Below are 23876 nucleotides of genomic sequence, written 5' to 3'. Positions count from 1 at the left end.
TGGATGTCTTCTTTGCAGAAATGTCTGTTCATGTCCTCTGCCCATTTCTTGATTGGATTATTTGTTCTTTGGGTGTTGAGTTTGCTAAGTTCTTTATAGATTTTGGACACTAGTCCTTTATCTGATATGTCGTTTGCAAATATCTTCTCCCATTCTGTCAGTTGTCTTTTGATTTTGTTAACTGTTTCCTTTGCTGTGCAAAAGCTTTTGATATTGATGAAATCCCAATAGTTCATTTTTGCTCTTGCTTCCCTTGCCTTTGGCGATGTTCCTAGGAAGATGTTGCTGCGGCTGAGGTCGAAGAGGTTGCTGCCTGTGTGTTCCTCAAGGATTTTGATGGATTCCTTTCTCACATTGAGGTCCTTCATCCATTTTGAGTCTGTTTTCATGTGTGGTGTAAGGAAATGGTCCAATTTCATTTTTCTGCATGTGGCTGTCCAATTTTCCCAACACCATTTATTGAAGAGGCTGTCTTTTTTCCATTGGACATTCTTTCCTGCTTTGTCAAAGATTAGTTGACCATAGAGTTGAGGGTCTATTTCTGGGCTCTTTATTCTGTTCCATTGATCTATGTGTCTGTTTTTGTGCCAGTACCATGCTGTCTTGATGATGACAGCTTTGTAATAGAGCTTGAAGTCCAGAATTGTGATGCCACCAACTTTGGCTTTCTTTTTCAATATCCCTTTGGGGATCCCAGGACCCTGGGATCATGACCTGAGCCGAAGGCAGAGGCTTTAACCCACTGAGCCACCCAGGCGCCCCAGTGTGTACTGTTTTGTGTCTGGTTTATTTCTTTCAATGTAATGTTTTGGAGATTTATCCCTACGGCTGCATGCGTGAGTAGCTTGCTCAAGAACAAGTCTTTGTATAGACATATACTTTCATTTTTCTTTGGGAGAATACTTAGCTGTAGAATGGCTGAGTCTTATAGTACGTGTATGTTCGGTTTTTTAGAAACTGGCAAACTGTTTTTCACAGTGCATTTACCATTTCACATTTCCACTGGCAGTAAGTAAGAGTTCCAATTCCAACACATTCTTGCTAACACCTGAATGAGCTGTCTTTTAAATTTTGGCCTTTCAAATAGTAATCGTATCCCTTGGTTTTTAATTAGTATTTTCTTTGTAATAATCATGTTGAACATCCTTTTAAGTGCTGATTTATCAAATGTTTATCTTCTTTGGTCAGTGTCTGATAAAAATCTCTTGCCCATTCTTTTTTTTTTTTAATTTTTTTTCAATTTATTTATTTTCAGAAAAACATTATTATTTTTTCCCCACACCCAGTGCTCCATGCAATTCTTTTCATTGGATTGCATGTTACCTTAGTACTGATTTTTGAGAGTTCTTTATGCATTCTAGATACAAGTACTTTATCAGATATATGATTTGTAAATATATTCCCAGTTTTTGCATGTGTCTGGTGTGCATGTGTGTGCTTGTTCATTTAACATGACCTTATATTTAATTTTATATCTAAGAAATCTTTGATGCAGAGTTACAAGTATTTCTTTTTCTATTGTCTCCTAGAAATTTATAGTTAGAGGTTTAACATGGAGGTGTAACATATATATTTGGCCAGTTCTTGTAAATTTCAAGGTATAGATTGATGTTCATGTTTCTGCCTTGGGTATCTAAGTGTTCCAGATATCTGAGATAGTACCTAGATATCTGCCTTGGGTATCTGAGTGTTACATATATCTGAGATAGTACCCTTTTCAACAGGGTTGAAAAGGGTTGAACCCTGTTGAAACAGGGTTGTTTGTTGAAACGGGTTCAACCCTGTTGAAAAGGGTACTATCTCCACTATCTCCACTAAATTGTGTTTTCACCTTTGTCAGAAGTCAGTTGTCCAAACATGTGTAGATCAGTTTCTGGTATCTCTGTCCTTTCCAGTTAATCTTTTTGTTTATGCAAAAGCAGCACTGTCTTGATAACTGCAGTGTTATAATAAATACTGAAATGAGATAATGTCATCTTTTTGGAAGTTTCAAAGACTCTTCTATGAAGTTATCTTCAATGTTGTATTTTCTTTGCACTTCCACATAAATTACAAAATCAGCCTGTTAAGTTCTACAAAAATGTTACAGAATTTTTTTTATCATACTTGAATTGGGTTTATCAGTTTGGGGGAATTGACAATACGAATCATCTGACTTATGAATACATATCTTCATTTAGTTTCATTTCTTGAGCAATATTTTAAAGCTCTGGTGTCATATGTATCTCTTTTAATATGTTTCTTTGGATAGACAGTGTTATATATGAATAAAGGCAGTTTTAATTTTTTTTTTACAATCTAGATATATTTTATTTCTTTTTCTTGCCCTTACTTCACTGGGTAGTATCTCTAATACTGTGTTTAGTAGAATTTACCAGGCAAACCATCTGGCCCTGGGCTTTACTTTTGTTGGGAAGTTTTGATTATTTTGATTATTCATTATTGGTATATTCAGATTTTCTGTTTTTTCGTGAATCAGGCTTGTTATTCCTTTCTGAAGGAAACTTCGTGAATCAGGATTAATTGTGTCTTTCTAGGAATTTATCTGTTTCTTATAAGCTATCCAGTTTATTGACATTTAATTGTTAATAGTCTCTTCTGATGTTTGTTTATCTTTGTTACCAGCTGAAATGTTTCCTTTTTAATTCTTGATTTTATTTACTTGAACCTTTTTTTTTTTAATAGTTCAGCTAAAAAGTTGTCAGTTTTGTTTATCTTTTCTAAAAACAATCAGCTCTTAGTTTTGTTGATCTTTTCTGGTGTTTATTTCACTTTTTTCTGCTTTGGCCTTGGTTATTTCCTTCCTTCTCATAACATTGGGGTTAGTCTTCTCTTGTTTTTCTAGTTCCATAATGTAATATAAGGTCAGGTATTTTATCTGAGATCTTGCTTTCCTATTTATTTCTTTCTTTTTTCTTATTTTGAAATCTTGCTTTTTTCTTAATGTAGGTGTTTATCATTATAAACTTTTTTTCTTAGAACTGTTTTTGTTGTACCCAATAAGTTTTGGTCTGTTGTGTTTGCACTTACATTTATTTCAATATATTTTTTGCTGTCCTTGAAAAAAAATGTTTGACTCATTGGTTGTTCAGTGGTATGTTGTTTAGTTTCCACATATTTGCTATTTTTCCACTTTTCCTCCTTTTATTGATTTCTGGTTTTGTACCATTTTTATCAGAATAGATACTTGGTATGATTACAGAATAGATAGTCAGTCTTCCTGTATTTCCTAAGACCTGTTTTATGACAAATATCATCTGTCCTTGAGAATGTATCATGTGTGTCTGAGAAGAATGTGTATTCTGCTTTTGGAATGGTCTGTTATGTCCATTGTTCCTTTACTGATTTTCTTTCTGGATAATATACCTATTGTTAAAAGTAGAGTATTGAAATCCTCTCTATTATTAGTGTTCTTTTGTCATTTACTCCCTTCAGATATGTTAGTATTTGCTTTATATATTTAGGTGCTTCATTGTTGAGTACAACAATATTTTTAATTATTACATCCTTTTGATGAATTGACTGACTTCTTTATCATTGTATATTAGTGTGCTATGTCTCTTGTTTCAGCTTTTTAAAATTTTTTTACTCGAAGTCTAGTTTGTCTGATATAGGTATAGCTACCCCTGTTTTCTTTTGGTTTCCATTTCCATGGAATGTCTTTTTCTATCCTTTCACTTTAAGTCTGTGTGTGTCCTTAAAGCTGAAATAAGTCTTTTGTAGGCAACATATGATTGGTCTTCTTCTCTGATCCATTCAGCCATTCCCTGTCTTTTGATTGGAGAATTTTTTACATTTACATTTAAAGTAATTACTGATCGGTAAGGATTTACTAATGCCATTTGTTAATAGTTTTCTGGACTTTTAAAAATTCCTTTCTTCCTTTCTTCCTGTCTCCCTTTGTAAATTGATGATTTTCCATAGTGGTATGTTTTGATTCTCTTCTTTGTATTTTGTGTTTCTAATCTAGGTTTTTGTTTTGTGATTACCATCAGATTTACATAAAATGTCTTATGATATAACAGTCTCTTTTAAGTTGATAGCAACTTACCTTTGATCACATATAAAATCTCTACCCTTTTACTTCTATTTTGCATTTTTGCTATTACAAAAAAAAATTTCTTTACTTGGTATGATATAATCTTTTATATTTTGTATTCTTTAACAAAGTACTATAGCTATATTTTCCATAATACTCAACTTTATAATAATAGTTAGTAATTAATAGACTGTCACATAATAGTCTAGTATTAGTGTATTCTGAATTTGACTATATTTTCACATGTTTTCAAGTTACTAAGTTCTGTCTTCCACATTTTGTGGGAAATAAAATGTGCTTCCCTTATCTTTGAAGTGTGAATGTGAATTTCAGGAGGATTATAGGAACATCTTTTCTAGATTAATTTTTTCTTTTGATTTATTATTTACTCCTATTTCACATCATTTAGCTATATTCTTTTGTTACTCCACAGATCATAGAGCATAGTCTTTCCCATAGTCTTCCATTTGTGTGTAGTAGGTTTTTAAAAAGATGTAGTACAATGGAATAGGGGCTGTGTTGCTGCACTTAAAAACAGACTTTTAGTTAAGGCTACCATACTAACATCTTACTAAAAGTTTTCTGTTGTCATATGGAACAGTTTCTGTTTTACAGTCATGTTGGTAAGTCTATCCTTTTTGTTTTTTCTTTACTTTGAAAACTCTCTTTTGGGGTACTTGGTGGCTCAGTTGGTTAAGCGTCCAGCTCTTGGTTTTGGCTAGATCATTATCTCAGAGTTGTGGGATTGAGCCCTGTGATGGGCTCTGTGCTCAGCGTGAAGTATTGTTTATTTCTCATTCATTCTTTCTTTCAGAAATACTTCATTAGTGTCTGAAATGTTGCAGTAATCTCGGTGATGTCCTAGATACTGAGGATATAAAGGAAAATCCCTATCTTATATTTCTCATATATTTACAAGAGGGGTATTTTTTTTTAAATACAAGATTTTTATTTTTTTCCTCTGTGAAGAAATATAGAATATTGAAGTTACTTCTGTGGGATTCTATCTAGTTAGTAAATCTTACAGATATCAGCTAAAAGTTGATCTAACAGTTGAGACAACATTGTATTTAACATGAAAACAATAAGAACAGCTATAGGAGACACTATAAACAGTACATTGTTTGTGGGACATAAAATGAGTATGAGGAAAGAAAGAAATGGTGTGTGTGTATTGGGGGAGTAATTAATTGTGGAGGCTTTTCTCTTTGAGGTTTACCTTTTAATATATTCCTTTTAAAGACATATCATTTGTTAATGATCACAGAAATGGAGATTTCAAAGCAAGGCATTAAGGTAGAACTGAGAGCTATGAATTGCCTAATAATGAATTGGAACCAGACCTATGAGCCAAAAAAAGATAGAAGCACAGTTTTCATGACTTAATATCATTCCTCCCACATACTAGTGCTACAGATACATTAGATTGGAATTTCAAAATTACAGTGTGTGCTAACTTCCCAAATGATCCTAGGATGTCTTCATTCTAGTTTATAATATAAAAGGACAGTTTATGAATAAGAAGCCAGAGAATATGATTCTCTTAATTTTTCGGCAGTAAAACTGTTATCTCTTACATAAATCAGATGACAGCTTCTTCATTAGCAGCCAGGAAATCAATATTTAAAACCCTTTAATTATCAGGCACATGAACATGCTACCACTCTTTTATGATATCATGGTTTATAACCATGGAAATAAGGTACACATATTTTAGTCTCCACTGCAAGAACCATTAGTTACTGGGAAAATGATCACATTTGGATCATTGTTAAAGATGGAAAAGTAAAATCCTCATGCTTTTGCTGAAGAAATATTGAGTGCAAAAGAAAAAAAGAAAACAAAGAAGAAAACTCTATTGCCTGTGAAAATAGTAGTTAGTCATATTTCTAGATCATAATTTATGAAATACTTTTGCAAAAAGGAATGAAAGATAAAGCTGAGGAAGAGCAAACATACACCCCTGTAATAAAAGTCAGTGTGCAAAATTGTCCAAGAGGTGAGAGCAGAATTTGAGCTAATGATTCCTTCCTTGTAATATTAATATCTAAATGTGTATACATTTTGGTCTTTGTTAATAAGTTTACTAAGATAAATCAGAAACACAAAAAACAAATCAATGTGCATATAAGCCACAGTACATGTTGCCCTTTTAAACAAAGTAGGCAGATCAGGTTTTGAAAACATACACACACACACACACACACACACACACACACACAACTGTGAGAATTGGAGTTTTAGCATGATTAGATAGTGAATAAATGAAACTGCAATTAGCTCTGCAGTGGTAGACACTGAGATAGGTGAGCTGAGAAGCAAATATTCACTCTCTAGAAAGACTGTGGTTTTGAGGGTTTCCTGTAAACAAAACAGCCTTCTGCTGGTTAATAGAAGGCCACATCCCCAAGGTGGAATGTTAGTGAAAATGATTAACTTTTCTTAAACCAAAACTTTATGTCTTATGAAATTGAGCTCCAGTTGCTCACAAGAATAACCTACTGATTAATACACTCACTCCCTGGAATAGAGCCTTAAGGATTCAGTTCTTATAAAACAGCAAGAGATCTGTGCATCCTAATTCTGGGGTCACCGTTCTTGGATTGGGTCAGTAGGCCTTTGTCTACTGCTTTATCCAGTGCATCTGATGTTATGTTCCAAATTTCAGTTTTTAACTACTTCCAAAATTTCTGTAGTTTCCTAATATTAGGACCCCTTCCATTAGAAAGGGGAAAAAAAATCCATGAACAATATAATTTTGACAATCGAATATGGAAATAAATCTGTTTTGTTTTCTAATTAATCTTTTCATTTCATTTATCTATGATGATCCATATTCCTAAATCAATCTCATTATCTCCGGTTCTCAATACTGCTCTCATATTCTTCTCCTTTGACTTTTTGTTTTCTCTGACGGCTGTGACAAATTTCCACAGACTTGCTGGCTTAAAACAACAGAACTTACTCTTTCACAGTTTTGGAGGTCACAAGTCTGAAATCATTTTCATTGGACTAAACTCAAGTTGTCAGGAGGGCAACACTCCCTCCATGGGCTCTAGGCAAAAATCCCTTTCTTGCCTCTCCCAGTTTATGGTAATTGCTAGCATTCCTTGGCTAATAACTGCGTCACTCCAATCTCTGCCTCTGTCTTAATATACCCTTCTCCACAGTGTCTATTAAATCTCCCTCTCTCACCAGGGAGCTATGTGATGACATGTAGCACCCACACAGATAATATGGAGCTCTATCTGCTCATCTAGAGATCCTTAACTTAATCATATCTGCAAAGACCTTTTTTTTTGTCTCCCCCCTCCCAAATAATGTAACATTGTAAGGAATATATCTGGTGCCACCATTCAACTCACTCTAGACCCCATAGATCTAAATGTTTGTTCATTGTTCAAATATCAGGCATATAGGTAGTCTTTTTCTCTGGTTTAGATCTGTTATGTGTGATTAATTATCTTCTCTAAATTTGGTCCAGTAGGGTCTTCTATTATTCATAGAAAAACTTATGTGTATTTAAAAAGCAGTCCTTCCCACCATTAACTCCCTGGAAAGGTAGATATAGAGATTTAGATTTCTTCCATCAGCCAACATTCATTCATTTGTTTGTTTATTTATCAGAGAGAGAGCGTGAGCCCGCACAAGCAGGTAGGGAAGCAGGCAAAGGGAGAAGTAGGCCTCCTGCTGAGCAGGGAGCCCTATGCAGGACTCATTCCCAGGACCCTGGGATCATGACCTGAGCCCAAGGCAGACACTTAACCGACTGAGCTACCCAGGCATCCCCATCAGCCAGTGTTTAAACCAGACTTCTTTTGTGCTTAGTGTGGACATGCTTGACTCCCTATTACTTTGTAAGCTTTACTTTAAGTCTTTACTTGGATTTCTGACTCCACAAATGGTCATGCTTCCTACCTAAAATAACTACTATTATAAAACACTGTGTAAAGACTTGTGTGTTCTCATTGATCTTCTTGGCCTTTTTCAACTCTGTCAAAATTATGTTGCTGCTTCCTGTAGTTGTAGTTTCATTGTCTAAAAGGAATTTTACAATAGATTGTATCATTGCTTTCCTATTTAAATGTTTAAGAGATTGACCCTTAAAGAGTTTTTGGACCCAGTTTACTTTTGTGGAAATTATAGGTTATAGATCCAATATCTTTTTGGATATCTGATATCTTTTATATATTCTTTTTAATAGGCATTGAGTTGACCTCTAAGACATTAAGCCTTTCAATCATACCCCTTCCTATTTTTGTCCTCTGATAATCTCTACTTTGTTCTCTTATCTTTCTGAAGTTAAACTGTATCCTGAGATTAGTTCTTTATTCACATAAAGTAATAATCATGTTGCTAAATATCCTAATCAAACTTGGGCTTAGATTGATATAATTAGCATTAGATAGGCATCTGTTAAGAATGAAAATTTTCAGGAGCACCTGAGTGGCTCAGTTGGTTAACCACCTGACTGACTCTTGGTTTTGGCTCAGGTCATAATTTCATGCTTTGTGAGAGCAAGCCCTGCCCAGGGCTCCATACTTAGCCAGGAGTTTAGTTGAAGATTCCTTCCCTCTGCATCTTTCCCAACTTACACCTTACACTCTGTCTCTCTCTCTCTCTCTTTCAAATAGATAAGTAAATCTTTAAAAAGAGAGAGAGAGAGAGAGAGAGAGAATGAAAATGTTCACATCTATTAAATTAGGCTTACTGAGTTAGAGCATGAAATGTAGTGAAATCTCCAGGTGATTTATACTTAATGCTAAAGTTTAAAAAGTACTTCCCTAACTAAATCAATTCTGGTGTAATATCTAAATGTATAATTTATAAGCTTAGTAATTGTATTTTATTTAAATTTATAATAATTTCATTCAGATTTTTTCCTCTATCTCAGCCAATTGGTAGTTACCAATTACGCCAGTCTTTTAAGTCATTTCTCTTACTCTGAAGAAGGAAGAAAAGAATGGGATAGAGAGATTAGTTATTTCCTTCCTACACTCCAGGAGTTAGGAGAAAAATGATTTTGAAGGGCACCAACTTTGATATTGGATGAATAAACAACTATAAAATCTCTGGTAGGGATTGGTTCAGTCAGTTCAGTGTCTGCCTTCAGCTCAGGTCATGGTCTCAGGGTCCTGGGATCCAGTCCTGTATAAGGTTCCTTGCTTAGTGGGGAGTCTGCTTCTCTTTCTACCTTCCACTCCCCCTGGTTGTGCACTCTCTCTTTCTGACAAATAAATAAAATCTTAAAAAAAAAGAAAAAAGAAAAATCTTTAAAAAAAAAGAAAGAAAAAAATAAAATCTGTAGTAGATGAAGTTGTAATGAAAAGAAAGTGTATTATGCTAAGTGAAATAAGTCTGTCAGAGAAAGACAAATACTATATGATTTTATTCATGTGGAATTTAAGAAACAAAACTGATGAACACAGGGGAAGGGAGATAATAAGATAATAACAGAGAGGGTGGCAAACCATAAGAGACGTAACTCTAGGGAAACAAACTAATTCGATGATGGGTATTAAGGAGGGTAACGATGTAATGAGTACAAGATGTTACATGCAACTGATATATCACTAAACTCTACACTTAAAACTAATGATACAGTGTATGTTCACTAATAAATATAAATATTATATTTATATATTTAACTATTATAGATATGTATCTATATAAATTATATACAGATATTATATGTAATATATAAATATTATATAAATCTAAGGTATTAAGAAAAAATTCTGTTTGGGTCTTGTTCAAAGTTCTGAGAGAGTCTATACAAGTCAATTTTGGGAGAATTGCCATCTCTGTTTTGTGTACTCTAAATAATTAAATGTAAAATGGTACATCTCATTTATTTAGGAGTTCTTCAGTGCTTTGCAGGATAGATTATAGTTTTATATATACGGTTCTTGTACACATTTTATACATATGTTACAAAGAACTTTTACAGTCATTTTTGTATTATAAATTGTAATCTTTTCATTATAATTTCTCAGTGATTATTGTTGAAGTTCGACATTGAAATGATTTTACCATATTGGTTTTGTATTTTAAGCTGTTATGATTACTGAATTTATTTCTCCCAGTTTTGTGTTTTCTACTTGTCCTACCCTGTGTTTCTTCTGTACTGTTTTGTTCTCCTTTGTGTTAATTACCTTTTTTAATTCTATTTACTTTACTAATGTCATATTTTACATTCTTATTCTTTAATAGCTACCCTAAGAATTTTAAAGGATATACTTAAGGTTTTAATATCTAAACTTAATAATCTTATCTCCCAATTGAAGACTTCAGAGATCTTAGAACACTTTTATTCCAGAATCCTTTGCCTGTTTACATGCTGTATATTGTCATTTATCTCCAACTTTGTTTTTTCTCTGAAGGTATTTTATGTTTTATGTTATATATAGACACCAATGTATATATTTATCTATATAGGAATGGACTGAATGTTTGTATTTCTCCAAAATTTATATGTTGAGTACTAACCCCCAGTGTAGTAGTATTAGGAGGTGGGGCATGTAAGAAGTGACTGGATCATTAGAGTGGAAAGCTTATAATGGGATTAATGCCCCTTTTAAGTAGAGATGCAGAAAACTTGTTTCCTGTCTCTATGCCCTTTGTCATGTGAAAATACAATGAGAAGATAACCATCTGTATACCAGGAAGTAGACCCTCTGCAGATACCAGGTCCAGTAACACATTGATCTTGAACTTTCCAGCCTCCAGAACTGAGAAATAAATGTTTGCTGTTTAAGACACACATGCTATGGTGATTTTTTATAGTAGACTGAGCTGAGAAACATTAACCATTTTCTCAAGTGTCCTTTCTTCTTATGGAACAGACCTTCCCTCTAAGAATCTCTTTTCTCTTCCCAGAAATTTTCTTTAAGTTGTCTTTTAATGAGGATTTCCTAGTGGAACACATTTTTTTTGTTGTTGAAAATATTCCCCCCCCCACTGGGAATATTGAGTCTTATTTATATTGAATATAAAATTTGAAGTTGACAGATATTTCTCTCAGCACATTGAAGATGGCATTCCACTGATATTTAGCTTCCTTGTTACTAAGAAGTAATTTCTCCTTGGGGAGGCTGAGTGGCTCAGTCAGTCAAGCATCCGACTCATCTGACTTGTGATTTCAGCTCAGGTCATTATCTCATGGGTCATGGGATGGAGCCCTTTTCTCTCTCTCTCTCTCCCCCTCTGTCCCTGCCCCCACTCAGGTGTGCACACTTTCTCTCAAATAAATATTTTTAAAAAACAACTTAAATGAAAGTAATTTCTCCTTATCTATAGCTGTATTTTATATCTTATCTTTATGCAGATTTATTTTTATCTTTCTACCTTTATATAACTGGTCTTCTTAGATCTATAGATTTGGAAGAATCCTCAACCATTATTTCCTCAATATCAGCTCTGCTCTGTTGTTTTCATTCTGTTCTCTCATTTCCGTCTATAACTGTTACCAGTTCGTAATCACTGACAAAGATTCTCTCCTTGACCAAACTCTAGTCAGGCTCCTCTGACTCCTTTTCAACGAGGTCACATCTTAAGAGGCTAATTTTACCAAGAATCCTGCTTCGTCTGTTTAGTCAGAATTCTGTCCTACAATATCTGATAACTGTTAATAGCTGACCAAATTCCCCATCTCCTCTTACCTCCCAGATGATGTCTGATGATCCTGCTTGCCTTTAGCTAGAATTGTATTAGACCAGTTTTGCCTGAATTCTCTCTTATCCCCAGTGTTTTCTCTTAATAATGTTATATATTCCATATACTCTGTTCCTTGGCTATAAATTCCCACTTTTCCATGTTGTATTTAGAGTTGAGCACAATCTCTCTACTCTACTGGAAAACCCTATTGCAGTAGTCCCTCTGCTTACTGTGATAGTCCTGAATAAAGTCTGCCTTCTCAGTTTAGTAAGTGCACAATAAGTTTTCTTTAACACCATCTATGTAGGGCAAATTTTGGTAGGAATATATGTGATGAATAGCTTATGGTTATAAATTCTGGAAAGATATTTTTTCCCCCTCATACACTCAGTGCCACAGTTTGAAACAGGCCATTTTCCTTAAGGGGAAATTAAAGTTTACTACTAGACTCTTGGTGTGGTCCTTAAAGTTCTCATTTTGTGGTGGTGATCTTCTTTTAGATATCTCAGTTTGGATGGACCCTGGGGTTGGTTTCCTAAGTACTGAATTCTGAAATACTTCAAAATTAAAGCTCAAATTAACTCATTTTGGTAAATATCCTTAAGGGTAAAAAAAAAAAAAGTTAGCTTTCATGTTCCATTTACCTTTATCAGCATCTGATTATTGATTACTTTTTTGACAGTTCTTGGATGCATTTAAGATGATTATAAAATAACTATATGTTATTTTGCATTTTTATTTGCTTACAATTTCAGTTCTGCCCAGAGAAAATGCCATACTGTTAGACAAGCATATCTTACCTTAGTTAAAAAAAAAACTGTTTCATTTTTTTAGTCTTTGAGAGAGAGAGGATATATCGTAGGTTTTACCTGAAATACCAAATATGTGACTCCACACAGGTAATCTTTTATGTAAATACAATTACATGTGGCTTGACTACTTATGTATGGTGGTCGACTTTTGCTTTTGCATCTTATACTTTGCTCTTTTCAGTATTTTGTGTATTTTATTGCTTTTAATCAATTCCATCCAAATAAAAGGGAAATAAAAGGCAACAAAGAGTAGCAGTTATCAGCCCAAATTCTAGAGTCTTGGTTTTTCTACTTAAAAGCTATGAGATCTTAATTTCTATATGCCTCACTTTCTTCATTTGTAAGAAGAAGGGAATAATGATATCTAAGACATAGGATTATTCTGCAGATTAAATGGGTTAATGTGTTCAAAAAATGCCTTGCAAAATAGTAAGTAGTTTGTAAATATCTAATATCATTGTTATAAAGAAAAACATTTAAACTCCAAAACATGATTTTCCAGTCCTTAGGACTTAAAAGGAAAAAATATAAAACAGTAACTTAAACTTTAAACCTTTTTATTCATGGCTTATCTTCCTAATAACCAACACAATCAGAAGTTAGCTTTCAGGGGCACCTGGTGGGTGGCTCAGTTGGTTAAACAGTTAAGCATCTGCATTCTGCTCAGGTCCTGATCCCCTAGGATTGAGCCCCTCATTTGGCTCCCTGCTCAGCAGGGAGCCTGCTTCTCCCTCCACCCTTCCCCTCTGCTTGAGATCTCTTTCTCTCTAATAAATAAATGAAATCTTTTTTTTTTAAGTTAGCTTTTAGAAACTATCTTGTATTTGTTTTAGATTCTTTCCTGGTTACTAATGTAAAGAGGAAGTGTGTTTTGGTATTCAAGGTGCTATTGGTGCTTATTTCATTATGGGACTTCCAAATGTGGAGGACATTGCAGAACATCCCTGACAATTACTCAAAAAGCCTCAAATTTAACACTTGAAGAAACAAGAGTAACTCTGCTTTAAGGCAGCCCGCCCTGTTGTTGATGGATAACTGTAACTTTTATAAAGTTCTGCTACTTCCTGTATCAAAAACAACTCCCCTCTAATTTGATGCATTGTATTTTGTTCTGCCACCTAAATGATGTATCTACTCCATCTTCCTGTCAAAATGGAAACGCTGTTTCCTCTGCAAATAAATGAATTGAGTATTTTAAAAACTTGTTGGGGAGAATAAGTATTTGAAATATTAGCTCTCCTTTCATTTTCTATTTTACTTTTTAAATAAATCCTTTCACTTATTCCTGTCTTCTCTCCTCTCTTTTCCTTAGTCCCATTACAGCCTTTAGAAAATATACATCATATACCTTTTAGCCTTTCTTTGCTTACAGTTTTACACAAACTTGACCTTTATGAAATGGTTTTACATCTATTCACCATTCTGACCATTTCTTTCATCACTTCAGTTTTCCAATTACCATCTTTAAAATGTAGCTCAGAGTACTGAAGAAAGTACTTTTCTCCATTGCCCTAGCTAGCTACCATGGTGCTGATAACATTCACTTAGTTTTTATGTACCAAATCCAAGTTGGCTCATAATGAGCTCAAGGTCCTTCAAAATCCTCTGTAGGCTTTCTACATTAATTGCTTTAATTAATGATTCCAATATTCAAATTGTAGATGTATGCTTGAACATTTAGCTTAAAACCAGCAGTTTGTATTTATTCCTCCTTAATTATATCTTAATACGTTTGTCCATAATTTCAACCTGTCAAGTTGTTTACTTCTTGATTGACAATTTTTCCATTATGTTCCATTGAAAAATCTACCTATTGTTTTGTCCAAGTTATTGAGAACATTTTTCACATATCCTTTCACCTATTCTTTTAGCACCCCCCTCATAACATAAACCCATTATGTCTCCCCAAACTCTATAACTATATGAAAACATTTTCTGTGCTTTCTTTTTTTTTTTTTTTTAAAGATTTTATTTATTTATTTGACAGAGATCACAAGTAGGCAGAGAGGCAGGCAGAAAGAGAGAGAGAAGGAAGCAGACTCCCCGCTGAGCAGAGAGCCCGACGCGGGACTCGATCCCATGACCCCGAGATCATGACCTGAGCCGAAGGCAGCGGCTCAACCCCCTGAGCCACCCAGGCGCCCCCATTTTCTGTGCTTTCAATACAGGTGTATTAAAAGACTTCATTAAATGCCAGGCAAAATTTAAAATTTAATATATACATGCTGTTCATATGATCTGCCAATCTGGAAACTATCCTCAAAAAACAAACTATTTTAATTTTCCATGACATCCTAAGTCAATTCATTCTTATTCCTAGAAAATGTGTCTTTATTTAAATGTTCATGAGCCATCTGTACAAAAATCTTTTCTAGAATTTTGCCAAAGTATATTTTAAATGTATTTAGCTGTAGCTTATAAAATTCCTTTTTCCATGTCTGAAAATCTGGAACAACATGTGCTAGTGTTTAGATATCTGGCAGATCTCTTGTAGTAAGTGAAGTCCCAAACTTACTGAAAAGGCTTTATGTTCTCTTCACATCTGATGAATTTATTTTCTCAATACCCTGTAACTTAATTCCTCTGAATACAGGTGCTTTGAATTCATTTAGAAAGACGGACTACTTCACTGTCTTATTTGGTATCTCATGTTTTAGTCACTTTACAATGTTTGTAATATCTGTTGCACTCCTTCCAGTTTGAAGATAATTTTGGTAGATGGAGAATATAGAAGCAAACACAGCTTGTGTAATATTACTTCTTTTTTCTCATCTGTCATTACTTTATGAAAAATGGGTTTGAGTCCTTTTTTATTTTATTCATATACTTTATTTTTAAAAATATTTTATTTGGTTATTTGACAGACAGAGATCACAAGTAGACAGATAGGGAGAGAGGGGGTGGGGGAAGCAGGCTCCCTGCAGAGCAGAGAGTCCAATGTGGGGCTCTATCCCAGGACCCTGAGATCATGACCCGGAGCTGAAGGCAGAGGCTTTAACCCACTGAGCCACCTAGGCGCCCCTTATTCATATACTTTAAAATTGTTTTTAGTTTTCTTAATTTTCCTTATTTTTAAGCTTGAATATTACATGATGGCCATTGTTCTAATGAACTGCAGCCTTTAATATTGGTGATGCTCTTTGATTCTATGCCCTCTATTTCCTGACTCTTTAAATCTTAGTTTATCCATAGTTTCTTATCTGGGTTTTTGTTTTGTTTGGCTGCTTCTTGTCCTTATTTAAATTTTTATAAAACTTTATTTGAAGACTTTACCATCTTTGGTCACTGTATACCTTAAGAGTTTCTTGTTGTGAGGCAAAACATAAATTTTCTCATATTGAAAAATTAATCTGATTTCTCCCCCCCCCTTTGTCTAACTTTCTATTACTTCTGTATTGTTAACCATTTCTTCTTTAACTCCAGAAACAAATCAAGATTAACAATAACCAGGGTGCCTGGGTGGCTCAGTGGGTTAAAGCCTCTGCCTTCAGCTCAGGTCATGGTCCCAGGTCCTGGGATCGAGCCCCACATCGGGCTCTCTGTTCAGCAGGAAGCCTGCTTCCTCTTCTCTCTCTCTCTGCCTACCTGTGATCTCTATCTGTCAAATAAATAAATAAAGTCTTAAAAAAAAAAAGATTAACAATAACCTTTGCTCTTTATTCTAACTCTGTGACCACTTTTGGCAGATGATTACCATTAGTTGTTTAGATAGTTGGTATTTTTTTAATCACTTTTTTGTTTAACTGCTAAAATCACCCATATTCTTTTATGCATCTAGAATATCTGTAGCTGATTTATTCCCCCTGAAATACTATTGCTTTCTTCCTCAGTATCAACTTGTCTATAGGCCGTCAGCCTCCACCCTTACTCCCATCCTATAAGTCTTCAATTTTTGTACAGATAAATGTAATTATTTTTAACCTCTAAATGCCAATTTATTTCTGGTTCTCATATTAAGGCCATAAATAATCTACAGAAGTTTCATATTTACTCATGAGAACAAAAGAATTTTTTTTAAAGCCAAGCTTTTTCTGTCATCTATACTGTATGCAATAAAACATACATATATGAAATCATATATCTGTGACATAAGTGTTGTGTATATATATATATTGTGTATTGTGTGTATATGTGTACGGCATATGAACACAGATATGTCCTGTTCCTGAACCACCATCTTCAGTTTCCCCCTGACAGTTACTGAAATATTTTCCACTTTTTTCTTCCTTTTTTTTTTTTAAGACTTTATTTATTTATTTGACAGAGAGAGAAAGATCACAATTAGGCAGAGAGGGGGGCGGGGAAGCAGGCTCCCTGCTGAGCAGAGGACCCAATGCGGGCCTTAATCCCAGAACCCTGAGATCATGACCTGAGCCGAAGGCAGAGGCTTTACCCACTGAGCCACCCAAGCGTGCTCTTCATTTTTATAATACAATTTTGACTTCCCTAGTATATGGTTGTCTACTGTAATTTAGGATTGTAGCCTTCTCTTCATTTCAAAGTTCACTTTGATGCTTTGATAAATCTATTCTTTTGCCTACCAAAAATGTATATACTAATTTCCTAAAGAGCACCTTGCTTCTTGGTGATAGACCACCATTTAACATTCTAGCTATCATCTATGAAATAATCTTTTCTATGGTGTCAAATATTTTAAATTTTAAATTAAACATTTTAAAGATTATGAATTCAGCAAACATGTAGTAGGTTTTGGGGATGAAGTGATCGCAAGACTAACAACATTCCTGTCCTCATAGAGCTCACACTCCTGTGAGGGAGACTGCTTGCAAATGACTGTACACATAAAGCAGTTATAGAATATGACCAGAGCTTTAATGGAAATATGCAAGGTGATGTGAAAGGGAGTGACCAAAAAAGGGGAAACTGTGTTAGATATGTGTCTGTCAGAAAAGATGCCAAGTTGGAGAAAAGATGAAATAAAATCAATGCTTTTGTTCTACTTTGTTTCTGTTCATTGCTTTTAAGAGATAAGAGTTCGGGTGCCTGGGTGGCTTAGTGGGTAAAGCCTCTGCCTTTGGCTCGGGTCATGATCTCAGGGTCCTGGGATGGAGCCTTACCTTGCGCTCTCTGCTCAGTGGGGAGCCTGCTTCCCCACCCCCAGCCACCTGCCTCTCTGCATACTTGTGATCTTTGTCTGTCCAATCAGTAAATAAAATTAAAAAAAAAAAAAGAGAGAGAGAGAGATAGAGTTATATTTGTCCCCACACAAGTGAGCTGAAGTTACTAGATTTGAAAAACTTTAGGAGGGATTTGAATACATTAGTAGCCAAGAATGCGATGTGCTGAGGCCTGGGGTCAGCTTGATTCTAGACATGCTGATTTGTGTGTGCAGCTTGTCTCTGGGCGTAGGTGTCTGTGGCAGATGGCCTTGCTGTTTTGGGGAGGCATGGAGTTCTGCCTTGCCTTGGCCTTGACTCTTTTCTACTCTTACGCTATATTGAAGTAGTGGGGACTGGGCTCATTTGCAAATAAATCTCTTTTTTTTGTTTTCCCCTAAGTAGGCTCCATGCCCAGTGTGGAGCCCATAATGGGACTTGAACTCAAAATTCCACGATTAAGACCTAAGCTGAGATCAAGAGTTGGATGCTTAACGGACTGAGCCACCCAGGCACCCCACAAATAATTTTTTTTTTCTTAAAAAAAGAAAATCCCAAATCTTTAAGACAACAGTCACCATTGTTAGACCTCCGTCTTCTTCCATATCTGCCCTAGGCCCTCACTAATAATGGAAAAGCTTCTTTTCTCCACAGGGCAGTTAAAAGAGTCCAACCATTTTTACGTGGGATTGTTTGTTCATCTTAAGGTTGTACTGGATATTTGTTGTTGTTATTTCCTCTTGATATCCAGCTTTATTTTTCTGTTCAGTGGGTAAAATATAGCTCAAATAGTGGTTTTTTTCCTCTTCCTTTTTCTTCATTGTATTATTTCATTCATCAGCCTCTTAACACTGGTTTTGCTTTTCTTCTGTATACGTAGATTTTTTTCTTTTTGTGTATTCTCTTCCATCTGGCCCAGTAAAACTCTTTATCTCTGTTAAAAATTAACAGAGGATAGGTATTCCTCAAGATCAGTAATTATGTTTATAATTATAAACAGGTATAGTGATTCTCATCTCATCACATCTCAGTCTAGTATGGAAGAGTTAAAAGGAATTACCTGTTCCTGTGCTTCTATGTATTCCAGTCCTCCAGGGAACAACTGAATGACCGACCCAGCACTAAAATGGGTCATTCAGTTCAAATTCAAGTGGTCTTGTCAGCATACAACAGGATGAAGTAGAGATTTGGTTAAGTTTCTAGTTTAGCAGAGTTTGTACTGACACCTGGTGTTTGAGATCCCCAAACCCACTTTGAGTTCTTATTTATAGCTTGCAGAGACATCGATTAAATAAAATGGGTGATTTCCACACTTTATCAAATATTTATGGAATTAAGTGTGTCATGTAAAACTATGTATCAAACCGAAAGCTACAGTGATTTTTCCTAATTCATAAATATTACAGAGAATTCTTCCAAAACTGAACTCTTTTATGATATTTTAGTAATGAAAATATGAAGTTCTCTGCATCCTGAGATGACCACTTCTCCCCTATAGTAAACACTGGGTAAATTTATCTTTTTATGGTTCTGGAGACTAGGTATAAAGTCTTGATGGTTATAGTATATTTTTGCTGTAATATATATTATTTTCTGAGTTTATGTTTCTACCTTATTTTTAGGGAATTTTAATTGTAAATACAGTCTTCAGTGAAATAATAAAAGATGTTATCTACTTTTGACAGATTAATAATATAAAGCTTAATGTTTCCCACTGTGAACAAAGGAAAAAGTAAATTTAATTGACACATTAAAATGATGTTTAATGGCCAATGATAGAATCTAAAACATTCTTAAAGTACATAATTATGACAACACACTGAAAATGTATTTAAGAATTATTCTTCAGAGGGGTGCCTGGGTGGTTCATTTGGTTAATGACTGACTTCAGTGCAGGTCATGATCCCACAGTCCCCAGATTTAGCCCCATGTTGGGCTCCCTTATCAGCAGAGGAGTCTGCCTTTCCCCCTCCTCTGCTCATGCTCGCGCTCTCTCTCTCTCTCTCTTTTTCAAATAAATAAAGAAAATCTTTTTAAAAAAAATTACTCTTCAGAAGATTCCTAGAAATAGGAGCCAATGAAAAGTCCAGGTTTGCAGCTTACTCTCTAGTTATATTTGATTCAATAAATTTAGGAAGCTTTTCTAAAATTAACTGATTTTAACTCTTTTAAGTCCATCGAAATGATGATGCAATGATGGTAACATCGTTCTCCGTTCTACCAGGCATAATATATAAATTTATGGGATGTTTATTTTACTTATACAAAATAAATGTATTCCTTTATAATATAATAGTCAGTATGAGGCCTTTTGTTGCTCAGAACCACAGAATATTTTTTGATGCAGAAGGCAAAATAGCCAATAAGTATAATGTGTACTCTTGCTGACCAAATTGCTTCATGAATATTCATTTGATTTCCTCAAGTGTCAGGAAGCTTGATGAGTTATTAGAATTAAGAAAAAGTGAACACATTTGTGCAATTATGAACTGGATTTTAAAGTAGAACATTATCTCCCCCCACGAACGTTTTCATATCCCTTCCAAGTCACTAATAAACCTTCTCCATACCCTAGTCATATTCTGGTATTCTGAAATCCAACACCAAAGATTAGTCCTAAACTTTATACCAATAAAATCATACATTATGTACTTTTTAAATCTTACTTCTTTTGCTCATATTTTATGTGTGAGTTTTTTCTACATTGCGCCCAAGTGGAAATAGTGGATTCATTTTTGTCACTGGATCATATTCCATCATGTGAATATATCATAAATTATTCATTCAAGTATGAGTAATGCTGCTGTGAACATTCTGGTTTATGTCTTTTTATCCACACATGTACCCATTTCTTTTGGCTGTTTGCTTGTGAGTCAAATTGCTGGCTTATAGGTTACATTATATGTTCAACTTTAGATTCTGCCAAATAGAACTAATGGCTTAATTAACTGTACTAATTATACACTTATAACAGCAGTATAGGAAAGTCTCATTTGCTTGGCATGTTTACCAATTCTGTCAGTATTTTTAAATTATAGTCATCATGGTAGAAGTAAAGCAGTATTTCATTTGGATTTTAGCTGTCATTCCAGATGACTAACAGGGTTGAGCACCCTTTCATATGTTTATTGGCCATTTTGTCACGTTCTTTTGCAAAGTGCTTTTCATATATTTTCTTATTCTTCTGTTGGGATGTCTTCATTTTTTTTTAAAAAAATTATTTATTTATTTGACAGAGAGAGCACAGGCAAGGGGAGCATCAGGCAGAGGGAGAGGGAGAAGCAGACTCCCCGCTGAGCAGGGAGCCCAAAGTGGGGCTAGATCCCAGGACCCTGGGATCATGACCTGAGCCAAAGGCAGATGCTTAACTGACTGAACCACCCAGGCGCCCCTGAATTGTCTTCCTTTTTTTTCCACAGTGATCTGTAAGAGCTGTTTATATGGTTGGATGAGAGATTACCGTAGGTTGTATGCTTTGCAAGTATCTTCTGTCATCATGCAGCTTGACTTTTCACTTTCTTTAGGGTGGCTCTTAATGAATAGACGTCCCTAATTTTAATGTAGTTGAGTTTATCAATCATGATTGTTGTCTGTTTTATGCTTTCTGTGACCGATTTTAGAAATTTTTAGTTATGTGAAAATCAGTAAGATATTTGTATGTATTATTTCCTGGATGAATCATTGTTTTATGTTTCATGATTGCTGTATAATTCCCTTGCAATGGACTTTTATGTATAACATGAGGAAGGAGTAATGTGCAGTTTTTCTTTCTCTTGGATACCTAGTTGACCTGGGTTTTTTTTTTGCTCCACTGCTCTGCTCTGCATAGCCACCTTTACCGTAACTCAAATATTTATAAATATGTTAATCACCAGAATCTGTTCTGTTCCATTAGACAGTTTAACTATCCTTGTAATAAATAATGTGGCTTTACTAGAGAGTTGCTATTTAATAGCATACATCTCTAATTTTATTCTCCTTCAAGACTGCTTTTGCTATGCTTAGCTCTTGGTATTTTCATATACATTTTAGAAACTACCTGTTATTTTTTTTTAATGCAATGGCATTAAATCTTTATCAGTTTGGAGAGATTTTACAGTCCTGAATCTTTTTTTCCATGAACAAAATAATCAGGTAAAGACCAAAATACCACTTTTGCTTATTTTCTAGGTAATCATCATCTTTTCCATTGATTACTAAAAGTTACCAGAGACATTTGTCCTGGTAGTCAAGATTGAAAACATGGGATACTAAAACTAAGCATCTTCAGCCTTTTCTGTTCAATATAATTATGTTCTTAAGCCAACTTACAAGAGCAAACATCAAATTTTAAAAATCTGTTATTTCACTCAGGCAAGATTTTTATACTTGGAATAACACAGTTTTATTCCCTCTATGAATTTCTAATGTTAAAGGTATTTGTATAGTTCAAATTATTTAGCTATAAAAGGCAAAAATTACTATAATGTAATCCATTGTCATCTTATATAAACCTTTTGCTCAAGAATTATGGAATCTTTTTCTACCACCATAAACAATATTATTAGCACAGTGTTTTACCCAGTTTCATTATTCATTGAAAGGATAAACACAAAGCCAGTCATACAAAGCAGCTTTATGGCAAATGTAACATTTTCCTGAACACACTCTTAGTCCCCGATCTTGAAGTGTTGTTTTAGTCATATATTCAACAAATATTTATTGAACACTTACACCAATCCAAGCACTAGGTCATATCATAAAAACATGGTTGCTGTCTTATAGTTTGGCTGAGAAAATAAAATTCATGTACAAGAATTTTAGAATTTTATATACATGGGAAAAAAACCCAAATAAGTTCTTTGATTAGGTCACCTCTCATTGGTCTCTCCATTTATGATTATTCATGCTACTTCACATAGTGCCTCTCATTTCAGTTTTCAAAGTATACTCCACCATCATCTCTGAAATACCTGTGTTTACTGAATCCACTTATAAGCATCCTTTTTTATTGGTTCCATTTCCACATATCCACATGCTTCTTGGTCATCTCTCCCTAGAAGCTCCATAGTGACATTAAGCTCAGGAAATACCAGAATGAGCTTATTGCAATATTTACAATTAGCTCTGCTCACATCCTATAATCTCAGTGTTGGTGCTTAAGAAAATATTCCAGGGGCACCTGAGTGGCTCAGTGGGTTAAAGCCTCTGCCTTCAGCTCAGGTCATGATCCCAGGGTCCTGGGATCGAGCCCCACATTGGGCTCTCTGCTCAGCAGGCAGCCTGCTTCCACCTCTCTCTCTGCCTGCCTCTCTGCCTACTTATGATCTCTGTCTGTCAAATAAATTAAAAAAAAAAAAAGAAAGAAAGAAAGAAATCTCTTAAAAAAAGAAAATATTCCAGATTACTTTACAAACCAGAAATCTGGGACTAAACCTGGAGTCTTCTCATTCTATCATTTTGATACTGCCACTCTGTTTAAGTCTTCATTGTTGCTTCTCTTTTTACTGAATAATTTTATATGTGTAGACAAAGTTTGGCACAGGAACTAGTGTTAATCCTGATACTATTTTTTAGCTTCTGGTTCCCATTCCTTCCAGAATCCAGTCTGCATATTTATTCGTGGACACGGGATACTTTATCCCTATCATTAATTCTTCTTTTTTTAAGGTGGATAACTGCCTGCTATTTAAAACCAAATGATGCTACGTACTGCATGTTCCAAATACAATGATCTGTGGTCATTCTCTGTGACCACTGTTTTTATACAAATGCTTATAGAACCTGTGAAAGAGTTGCATTGTCCTTTTCCATGTTTCTTTGTTCCTAGTAAAATTTTGCTAAGATTTTTGAAGACAGGATTTAAATATGTGTTTTCTTGCCCTTGCCACAGGGCTCAGTTAAATATTTGTTTAATTAATGATTGAGTGGATGAATGTATAAAATAGTCATTCATTTGAGTTATTGTTTTCTGGAAGACTTCTTGAGTTTGCTATAGGTTTTTATCTATAGTACTTAGTACTTTGAACAAATAATAATTATCTGTGTTTATCTTCACATAAGATCTTGAAACATATTTTATTATACTGCCTTTTAACTGTGTTTTTCCACAATTCTTCTGAGACCAATATAAGTACAAACTTATATATAAGTACAAACAATATAAGTACAAGCAATATAAGTACTCTTTTCATCTTGAAAGTGATCAAGCAGGAAAAATACAATATTTATCCAATAATTCTTAGATGATTAGGTAAGAGTCACAGAAGTGAA

Source organism: Neovison vison, chromosome 1 (assembly GCF_020171115.1).
Source record: "Neovison vison isolate M4711 chromosome 1, ASM_NN_V1, whole genome shotgun sequence".
In the NCBI taxonomy this organism is placed as follows: Eukaryota; Metazoa; Chordata; class Mammalia; order Carnivora; family Mustelidae; genus Neogale; species Neogale vison.
The sequence above is the reverse complement of the archived record's forward strand: the minus strand, read 5'-3'. Positions refer to the sequence as shown.